General features: G+C 34.6%; 2 non-coding genes across 2 annotated transcripts; both read right to left on the reverse strand.

Annotated features, from left to right (window-relative positions):
* Positions 1-579: 579 nt before the first annotated feature.
* Positions 580-686, reverse strand: LOC139851018 (small nucleolar RNA R71). Its single transcript, XR_011760384.1, has one exon. It is a non-coding gene; the product is annotated as a small nucleolar RNA R71 (small nucleolar RNA).
* Positions 687-6,410: 5,724 nt separating this feature from the next.
* Positions 6,411-6,517, reverse strand: LOC139851068 (small nucleolar RNA R71). The gene has a single exon (XR_011760431.1). It is a non-coding gene; the product is annotated as a small nucleolar RNA R71 (small nucleolar RNA).
* Between the last annotated feature and the right edge of the window lie 3,446 nt (positions 6,518-9,963).

The raw sequence follows: 9,963 nt of genomic DNA on the forward strand, positions 1-9,963 counted from the left end.
GCACATCCATTTTACGAACCAGAGAAGCACGTTCACGGGGTTTATAAATGTAGAGAAGAAAGGGTATTCAAAAGAAATTTCGAAGCTTTGCTATTTTGTTTAGAAAAGATGAGCAGAAACGGTCAAACATCTCCTCCCGAGGGTAATCCATTTGTTCATGCTATTCCCATCAACCCACTACCGGTTAATCAAGAACAACAAGATGATCCAAATGACACGCCAATGTGGAACGCTAGGTTGGTTGCATCTATGTTGGTGCCTCCGGCTATTACAAAACTACCAATTAGAGTCGACAATTGGAAGATCGAGGGAAACTTCTTCACAATGATCAAAAATATGTTCTTTCATGGGTTAATAGAAGATAATCCTTTCAAACACATTCAATAGTTTAACGATATTTGTGACATCTATAAGAACAAGGATGTGACTGATGATGCTTTTAAGTTAAGGGCATTCCCCTTTACACTTCAAGGAGATGCGAAAGTATGGTTAAGGAACTTACCTTTCGATTCTATTATGACTTTTCAAGATTTAACCTATGCGTTTATCAATCACCTCTTTCCACCATCAAAGGCGGAAAGACTTAGGATGGAAATTAATGGATTCTCTCAACGGAGTTATGAGTCTTTGTATGATGCATGGATACGTGTTAAGAAGATGTTGAGAGCTTGTCCACCACATGATTTGACTAAGAAAGAGTACATCAACACGTTCTACCGGGGCACTAATGCTTTGACAAGACAAACTCTTGATGCATCCGTGGGAGGAGTGTTTATGTATAAATCGCCAAATACGGCCAAAACTTTGCTAGAGGATATCTCAGTTAACACATATGAATGGGCTCCCTCACCTCGAGATTTGTCATGGAAAAGTGTAGCACAAGTAGAGAGTGATAATGGGCAAGTCACACTTGCAAGCTTGAACAATCAATTTCAAATGTATGGGAAAGAGTTGAAAAAGCTACAACAATCGATAGTCGCAATGCAAATAGGTTGTCAAAGGTGCGAAGGGCCACATCTCACCAAGAATTGTCCCCAAATTAATCAATGCAACCATATTGATTTGGATGACATTCCCATGAATTCGGATGCTCATGTCAACTACGTGAGTAATCAAAATTATCAAAGGAGCGGTTCATCAAACCAAGGCTATTACAATCCCAACCAAAGACAAGTCTCGTTCAACAATCAAACCAACACACCACCCGGATTTACCAACCAAAACCGAAACCAAGGCTACAATTCAAATTATAACCAAAACCAAAACAACAATTTCCAATCCAAAAACAACCAATCCTATAACAACCAACCTTATACCAACCAAGGAAATCAAAGTTACCAAAACCAAGGTTATAGTCAACCATAAAATAACCAAGGTTACAATCAACAACCTCAATAAAACACTCAACAATCCCAACCTTCCAAAAGTTTAGAAGAAATCATGCAAAATTACATTAAGAAGGCGGAAACCACTGAAGCATTTTTGTTAAAGGAGAATGAGTTCTTGAAGCAACAATTAAAGTACCAACAAGCATCATTTCAAAACCTTGAGAGTACCATTGGAAGACTTTCAAGCCAAGTTGCCGAAAGACCTCAAGGCACTTTACCATCCAACATGCAAGTCAACCCAACCACAATTACAACAATAATCGAAACAACCAAAACCAAAACAACAACACCACAAGAACCATCCCTATTGAAAATGTCAACCAAATTGAGATTGTTGATACCATTTCAACAAGAAGCGGTTTAACTTATGAAGAACCCCAAATCCCAACACCCCCAACCCAAACACCAAACCCTATAACACCCACTACACCAACCGTTGAGAATGTTACAAATGTTAATGGGGAGTCGCAAGAAGCAAGGGTTGAAAAGAGTGAATCATTGAAGGTTAAGGGTAAAAATAATGAAGGGGCAAATTTGAGGAAGTACAAGGAACCGATTCCATATTCGCAAGCTTTGAGGAAGAAAAAAGTTGAAACTCAATGAAGGGACTTCATGGAAATGATGAAACAAGTTCATTTCAACATGATGCTCATCCAAGTCCTTAAGGGCATGGCTAATTATGGGAAGTTTATTTAAAATCTTTTATCTTCAAAGGGCCAATATGAGGAGGTATCGACCAAATTTCTCGTAGAAGAATGTTATGCCATTTTGCAAAAGCAAAAGATGCCTCCCAAATTGGTTAATCCGGGTCGGTTTGTAATCCCATGTAATATTGGTGGGTCGCAAGTGTATGATGCACTTGTCGACTTGGGGGCTAGTATAAATCTTATGCCCTATTCAATTTATAAAAAGTTAAATCTTGGTGAACTAAAACTGACCCGGATGGTATTGAAAATGGGGAACCAAACGTTTGATACACCAATCGGCATAGCCGAAGACCTTGTGGTCAAAATTGGAAATTTAACCTTTTCGGCCGATTTCGTGATCCTCGAAATGAACGAGGATGAACATGTCCCAATAATTTTGGGATGACCGTTTCTAAACACCGCCGATACAATTGTTTAGGTACAACAAAATAAATTAAGTATCGGGGTGAAAGACAAAAGACTTGATTTTTATGAGCGTGAAGTTGATAAGAAACCAAATTTGTCAAATATTGAGTCTTTTTGTCAAATCGAGAACATGGATTTGTATGAAGAAAATAAATTAAAAGCTTTATTGGCGGTTGACACTTCAGGTGTTGACCATTTTGATAAAATTGAGGATTTTGATGTTGATAAATTATTTGAAATGTTTATGAAATCTTGTGATGAAAATGATTTTGAAAAAGTTTGTGAAGGTATTGTTGATGAGAAAGCTTGCGAGAATGTTTTAAGTGATCCCAACATGGTCAAGGAAGGAAATTTGGACCTAAATGTAGGGGCAATGTTGTCAGTAAAAAGGTCTCGTTGAACCCAATTTTGGAAACATTGTTGAGAAGGTGGTCAAACCCACCCAAGTTATTAAGAAGGATGAGAAATGTGTTTTTGACAAGGTTAAAAAGAAGTCATTGCGGAAACTGGTTTTAAAGGAAAAAGTCAATGTTGACAATAATTTTGTGAAACATCAAGGGTTCAACCGGGTGGCAAAGTCTTACTATTTAATCCTAATCTAAAAAAGTCACTCGGCCGATCTAAATCGAGATGGCATGGGCCGTTAATTGTTAAAAACATACTTGAAAAAGGATTTGTTGAGTTAATTGGAAAGGGCAACCCATTTAAAGTTCATGGAGATCGTTTGAAACTCTTCAACGATGAAGTCAAGTCAATCAGACTTGATGACATTGCCTTTAAACCTCCATGATCACCTTTATGCTAAACGGGTCAAGTGATAGACTCTAGATCAAAACAATCACACTGGTGTTATATTTGTTCATATTAGGTTGCATTTCATTTTGATTTGTATGATATTGTTTTTGTTAGTTTGTATTTTGCATCTAGTTGCATTTCATGCATATGGGATAGTGAAAAACACCAAATATAACTGTTCAGTTGATGTTTGAGCTTAAAATGGCTAATTGTTTGGGTGAATATTGAGAATATCAAAGGAAAAAGCTCACAAGTGTAAAGGTGCGGCGCACCAAACCCAAGGTGTGGTGCACCATTTGCCTAATTTTTGAAAAAACAAAGTCAATCACCAAATAACATTTCACTAGTGTTAAGGTGTGGCGCACCTAGATCTCCTGTGTTACGGTGCGGCGCACCTCTCCAAGGTGCGGCGCACCTACCTGATTAAAACTAAAAATGCTGAATTTTGAACACCCACTTCATTTATTCTCTCACACAACGGCTAAGTCTCATCTAATTCGAACCCTAGCACTAAATTAACATCTTTTTTTGAAGATTTCTTGCATTCTTATCATCATTTAACATGAGTAAAGTAAGATTCAGGCTTCATTAATGCTTATCTTCAATTTCCTGCATGATTCTTGCTATGTTCTTGCTTGAGCTTGTTCGTAGATTTCTAAAAAATTGATAATGATTGTGCTATTCCTTGTTGTTATCATGATTCCTAACATGATTTTCATGCTTAATTTTGAAAATTTACAACTTGAATTTTTAGGGTTCATCCCAATTTGAGGGTTTTCAAAGATGATGTTTGATTGAGAATGTAATGATGCAATTGGTTATTCTATGTTTCTATTGTATGTCTAGTGATAATGCTAAAAACGAACATATATTTCATAGCATTATCCTTCAAGAAAGACAAGCTTTTAGTTGCAATTATTCTATTTACAAGTGATATTCGTTTAAATAATAAAAGGTGAAGACAAAAGACAGATTCGACGATTTGAAGACGCAAATGACCAAAACGCTAAAAAGTACAAAGTACAATCCAAGTGTTTCAATTTATTGATGAGAAACATCTAAAAATGACAAGAGTACAAGCCGCAAAACGCAAAGTACAAGATATTAAATTGTACGAAAGGACGTTCGAAAATCCGAAACCCGATCATGAACCAACTATCAACGCACGACGCAACGGGCCTAAAATTACGAGTCAACTATGCACAAGAATATAATATATATATATATATATATATAATTATATAAAATTATATTATATTATATTATATATTAAATATATCGCAGCAACCCACATTTTGGAATCAACTGGAACAGGATTTGGCTGCCATGCGATCGCATGGCCAGCATGCCTAAATTCCATGCGATCGCATGGCTTACTATACATGGCCAAGTCCTATAAATTGAAACATTTTCTGCTGAGTTGGAGTACACCTTCATCACTTATCTCTTACTCTCTCTCAATATATTTATATTTATAATTATAATTTTAATATTAAGTTAATAATAATAAGGTTATAGTGGCGAATGTTTTAAGTTTGTAACTCAAAATTCTGTCCGTGTAACACTACGCGATTAATACTCATTGTAAGTTATGTTCAACCTTTTTAAATTAATGTCTCGTAGCTAAGTTATTATTATGTTTATTTAAGCCGAAGTAATCGTGATGTTGGACTAAATATTAAGACTGGGTTATTGGGCTTTGGACCATAATTGGGGTTTGGACAAAAGACCGACACTTGTGGAAATTGGATTATGGGCTATTAATGGGCTTTATATTTATTAAATGATATCTCGTTGATTTAATATAGAGATTTATAATTTGACGTATTTATATATAACCACATACGCTTGACTGGGTACGGTGGGCGAGATATTTATAGATACCAATAATTATTCATTTGACCGGACACGGGGATGGATTAATAGTCAATGGACTCATTAAAACAGGGGTGGATTACATTCAAGGGTAATTGGTGTAATTGTTAACAAAGTATTAAAACCTTGGATTACATTCACGGGGATGGATTTAAAGACTTTAAGTTCCGACGCTTTACTTTCTTATTTTTATTTTTCGACTATTTGTTTTTCGACGATTGTTTTTCGACTTCTTATTTTTTGACGCGCTTTTTCTTTCTCATTTCTACGCTCTAGTTTTTAGGACATAGAATTTTCTTTATTTTCTTTAAATTTTGTCGAAAAATTATTTTAAGCGGTTAAATTGATAGACATCCAAATTTTCTGGTTCGTAGTAATAGTTGGATTTGTTAGTGGCAAATTGTGGGCTTTCGATTTAACGGGTCCTGGCTACCTGCTGCATCTATTGGCTATTCGAAACGTGGGCAAAATCAGAAAAGTCTACTAATTTGATAACTTTAATAATTTTTATCTTTATAACTAATAGGATATTCAGTGAATGCACCGAGCAAAACGTTCACCACCTTTTATACGTTCACCACCTGTAACTCGATCAAGACATCTAGCCAATATTGTCGCCGTTGATTATTCTTTAGAATCATCATCTAGACGAACGAGTATTCCAATTCAAATTTCCGATAATCCATTTTTTGAACCCGACCTCACAATTGAGAACCCGGAGGATACTCAAGGACAATTCAGAGATCATGAACTACTAATCATTCCTCCAGAACCACAAATTACTCATCCAGAGATTGTCGAGGAAGAAACTGTTAAATCAGAATCCTCTAGTGATTCAGATTCATCAAATTCAATCATGGAAAATCCGAAACCTCTAAGTATGGAAGATCAAATTAGAGCCACACACACTGGCCAAGGTCATGCCATTACTCAACCAGACATTAATGTGCCAGATTATGAAATCAAAGGACAAATCCTACACATGATAACTAATCAATGCCAATTTAGTGGTACGCCAAAAGAAGATCCAAACAAACATCTTCAAACCTTTAATAGGATCTGTACTTTATTTAAAATCAGAGAAGTTGAGGATGAACAGATCTATCTCATGTTATTTTCCTGGACTTTAAAGGGAGAAGCCAAAGATTGGTTTGAATCGTTACCTGAAGGGGCGATTGACACATGGGATGTTTTAGTTGAGAAATTTCTTAAAAGATTCTTTCCGGCATCTAAAGCCGTGAGACTTCAAGGAGAAATTGTTATGTTCGCGCAAAAGCCAAATGAAACATTATATGAGGCATGGACAAGATTCAGAAAGTTGTTAAGAGGATGTCCTCAACACGGTTTAGACACTTATCAAATAGTACAAATATTCTACCAAGGTGTCGACGTTGCTACACGAAAAGACATCGACACACCAGCTGGTGGTTCCATTATGAAGAAAACCGCAACTGAAGCTCACAAAATTATTGATAACACCGCCTCCCACTCACATGAGTGGCATCAAGAAAAATATATCTTTCGTTCATCTAAAGCGGCTAGAGCCGATTCTAGCCATGACTTTGATTCCATTTGCGCAAAGTTAGATGCTTTCGAGAGACGAATGGAGAAGATGACTAAAGATATTTATGCAATACGAATTAGTTGTGAGCAGTGTGGAGGACCACATTTGACAAAAGATTGTCTCAGTATTGAACACACAATGGAACAAAGAGAGAATGTTTCATACATGAACCAAAGGCCTGGAAATAATTATCAAGGTAATTATCAACCGCCAAGACCAAAATACAATCAAAATTAGAATTAGAATTATAACCGAAATGTTCCATACAACAACCAACAAGGTCCTAGCAATCAACAAGTATCTAATAATACTTACAACCAGCAAAGACCTATTTTTCCAAATAAACCACCACAAACCGATGATAGAAAGCCAAATTTAGAAGATATGATGTCAAAGCTAGTTGAATCTCAAACTCAATTTTTCACATCTCAGAAACAAACTAATGAACAAAATGCTCAAGCATTTAGAAATCAACAATCTTCTATCCAAAATCTGGAACAAGAAGTAAGTAACCTAGCAAGGTTGATAGGTGAAAGAAAACTGGGGAGTCTACCTAGTGATATAAATACTAACCCCCGAAATGAAACAGCTAAAGCCATTACTACAAGAAGTGGTATTACACTTAAACCACCTGAAATATCTATAAATTCTGATGACGCTATTCCTACTACACAGGCACCACAGCCTGAGCAAGAGAAAGAAACAGAACTGGTAGTTGAAAAGGTTAATGAAGATAACACAGTTAAGGCAAAGCCTTATGTTAAACTATACCAACCACCACTTCCTTACCCGAGTAAAATGAGAAAAGAAAGACTTGAAGCCGAGCAATAAATGTCAATCTTGGATATGTTTAAACAAATAAATGTCAATCTTCCTTCCATTGATGTGATATCAGGAATGCCAAGATATGCTAAATTCCTGAAAGATCTAATCACAAATAGAAAGAAAATGGAAGAACTCTCGGCTATTACAATGAATGCTAATTGTTCTGCAGTGCTGTTGAATAAGCTACCAGAGAAATTATCAGATCCAGAAAGTTTCATAATTCCATGTTTTCTGGGTAGTCTTAGTTTAATAGAAGCATTGGCAGACTTAGGTGCTAGTATAAATTTAATGTCATATTCATTATACGCTAAACTAGACCTTGGAGAATTGAAACCAACACGAATAAGCATACAACTAGCCGATCGATCAGTAAAATATCCTAGAGGGATAATGAAAAACATGCTAGTTAAAGTTGGTACTTTAGTATTTCCAGTAGACTTTGTTATTCTGGACATGGAAGAAGATTCTCGAGTTCCTCTCATATTAGGAAGACCATTCTTAAACACGGCTAAAGAAATAATAGACGTGTTCGGTAAGAAACTAACCCTAAGTATAGAGGACGAGAGTGTTACCTTTTCTGTTGATAGAGCCATGCAACAACCGCAATCTGCAGATGATACATGTTATTATGTTCAAACCATAGTTTCACTTGCAGAATTATTACAAGAATTTCCAGAATTACAAGGAACAGGAGAATGTTCTTTAGGAGAAGGAACTGAACCAATTGATGAAGCTGAAATGTTAGCCACACTCATGGCTAATGAATATGAACCAACAACAGAAGAACTTCAAATGCTAAAAGAGGAAGACAGATATCGATACAAATCATCGATAGAAGAACCACCGATATTAGAATTAAAGCCACTTCCAAACCATTTGGAATACGCTTATTTACATGGTGAATCTGAATTACCTGTAATAATATCGTCTTCTCTTATGAAAAATGAAAAATCTTAACTCATTTCTGTGCTAAAAGCTCATAAACCAGCTATTGCATAGAAGATTCATGACATTAAAGGTATAAGTCCTTCGTATTGCACACATAAAATCCTTATGGAAAAAGGTCATAAAACATATGTGCAATGCCAACGAAGACTAAATCCTAATATGCAAGATGTTGTTAAGAAAGAAATTATTAAACTACTCGATGCAGGTTTAATTTATTCAATCTCTGATAGTCCATGGGTAAGCCTAGTTCAATGTATACCTAAGAAGGGTGGCATGACTGTCATCACAAATGAAAAAGATGAGCTTATTCCTACTAGGACTGTAACAGGATGGCGTGTTTGTATTGATTATAGAAAATTAAATGACGCCACCAGAAAAGATCACTTTCCCTTACCTTTCATTGATCAAATGTTGGAAAGGTTAGCTGGGAACAGTTACTATTGTTTTCTTGATGGTTTCTCTAGATACTTTCAAATTCCAATCGCACCTGAGGACCAAGAGAAAACCACGTTCACGTGCCCTTATGGTACTTTTGCTTACAAACGCATGCCATTTGTGTGACGACCCGGAAATTTCCGATCAAATTTAAACTTAAATTCTTATATGATTTCGACAAAATAAGCAAAGTCTGTAAGGTTGAGTCTCAAAAAGTTCGAACTATTTTCATACATTCATCTAACCTCTACTAATTCTCAACGATTCACGAACAACTATTTGTAAATAGATATGTGTGTGTGTATATATATATATATAAATAATAATTGGAAGTATAATTTGAAAGATTGAATGTTGTTATTAAGAAATATGATATTATAATAATTATTATTTAAAACATATCTATATATACATAAAAGTATATAAAAAAATATTAAATGATTGTAATACTCGTTTGATGTTCCGATTGATATTCGAGAAGTTTAATTCGAACTTATATGATTTTAAAATAAACGGTGATCCAAAAATAAGTTTTATAAATTTTAGGCTTATTAATAATATATTTAGAAGTTGTTTGTCAAATTTTAAAACTTTTTATATTTTACTTGGAGGTTGGGAGTGAATAATTAATGTAAATTTTATTTAATAATTTATGATTGAATTTTATACCATAATGACCAAAATAAATAAATATAGTTAATTTAAAAATATGGGATTTTTCAGAAGACTTCTATCCGTCACTGATTAATAACGGGATATGATATAATACTCCGTGGAAACTGTCGGTAGAAAAATCAAATAATGAATTCACGAGAGATGTTACTGTTTCTTATTCTTCACATGTGTATTATTAAATATTATTATAATTATTATTATATTATTATTATTAATTATTAAATTCACTTTACAGTGATATATATATATATATATATATATATATATATATATATATATATATATATATATATATATATATATATATATATATATACATATATGTTTGATAAATATGAATATGAAT

Source organism: Rutidosis leptorrhynchoides, chromosome 5 (assembly GCF_046630445.1).
Source record: "Rutidosis leptorrhynchoides isolate AG116_Rl617_1_P2 chromosome 5, CSIRO_AGI_Rlap_v1, whole genome shotgun sequence".
Classification (NCBI taxonomy): Eukaryota; Viridiplantae; Streptophyta; class Magnoliopsida; order Asterales; family Asteraceae; genus Rutidosis; species Rutidosis leptorrhynchoides.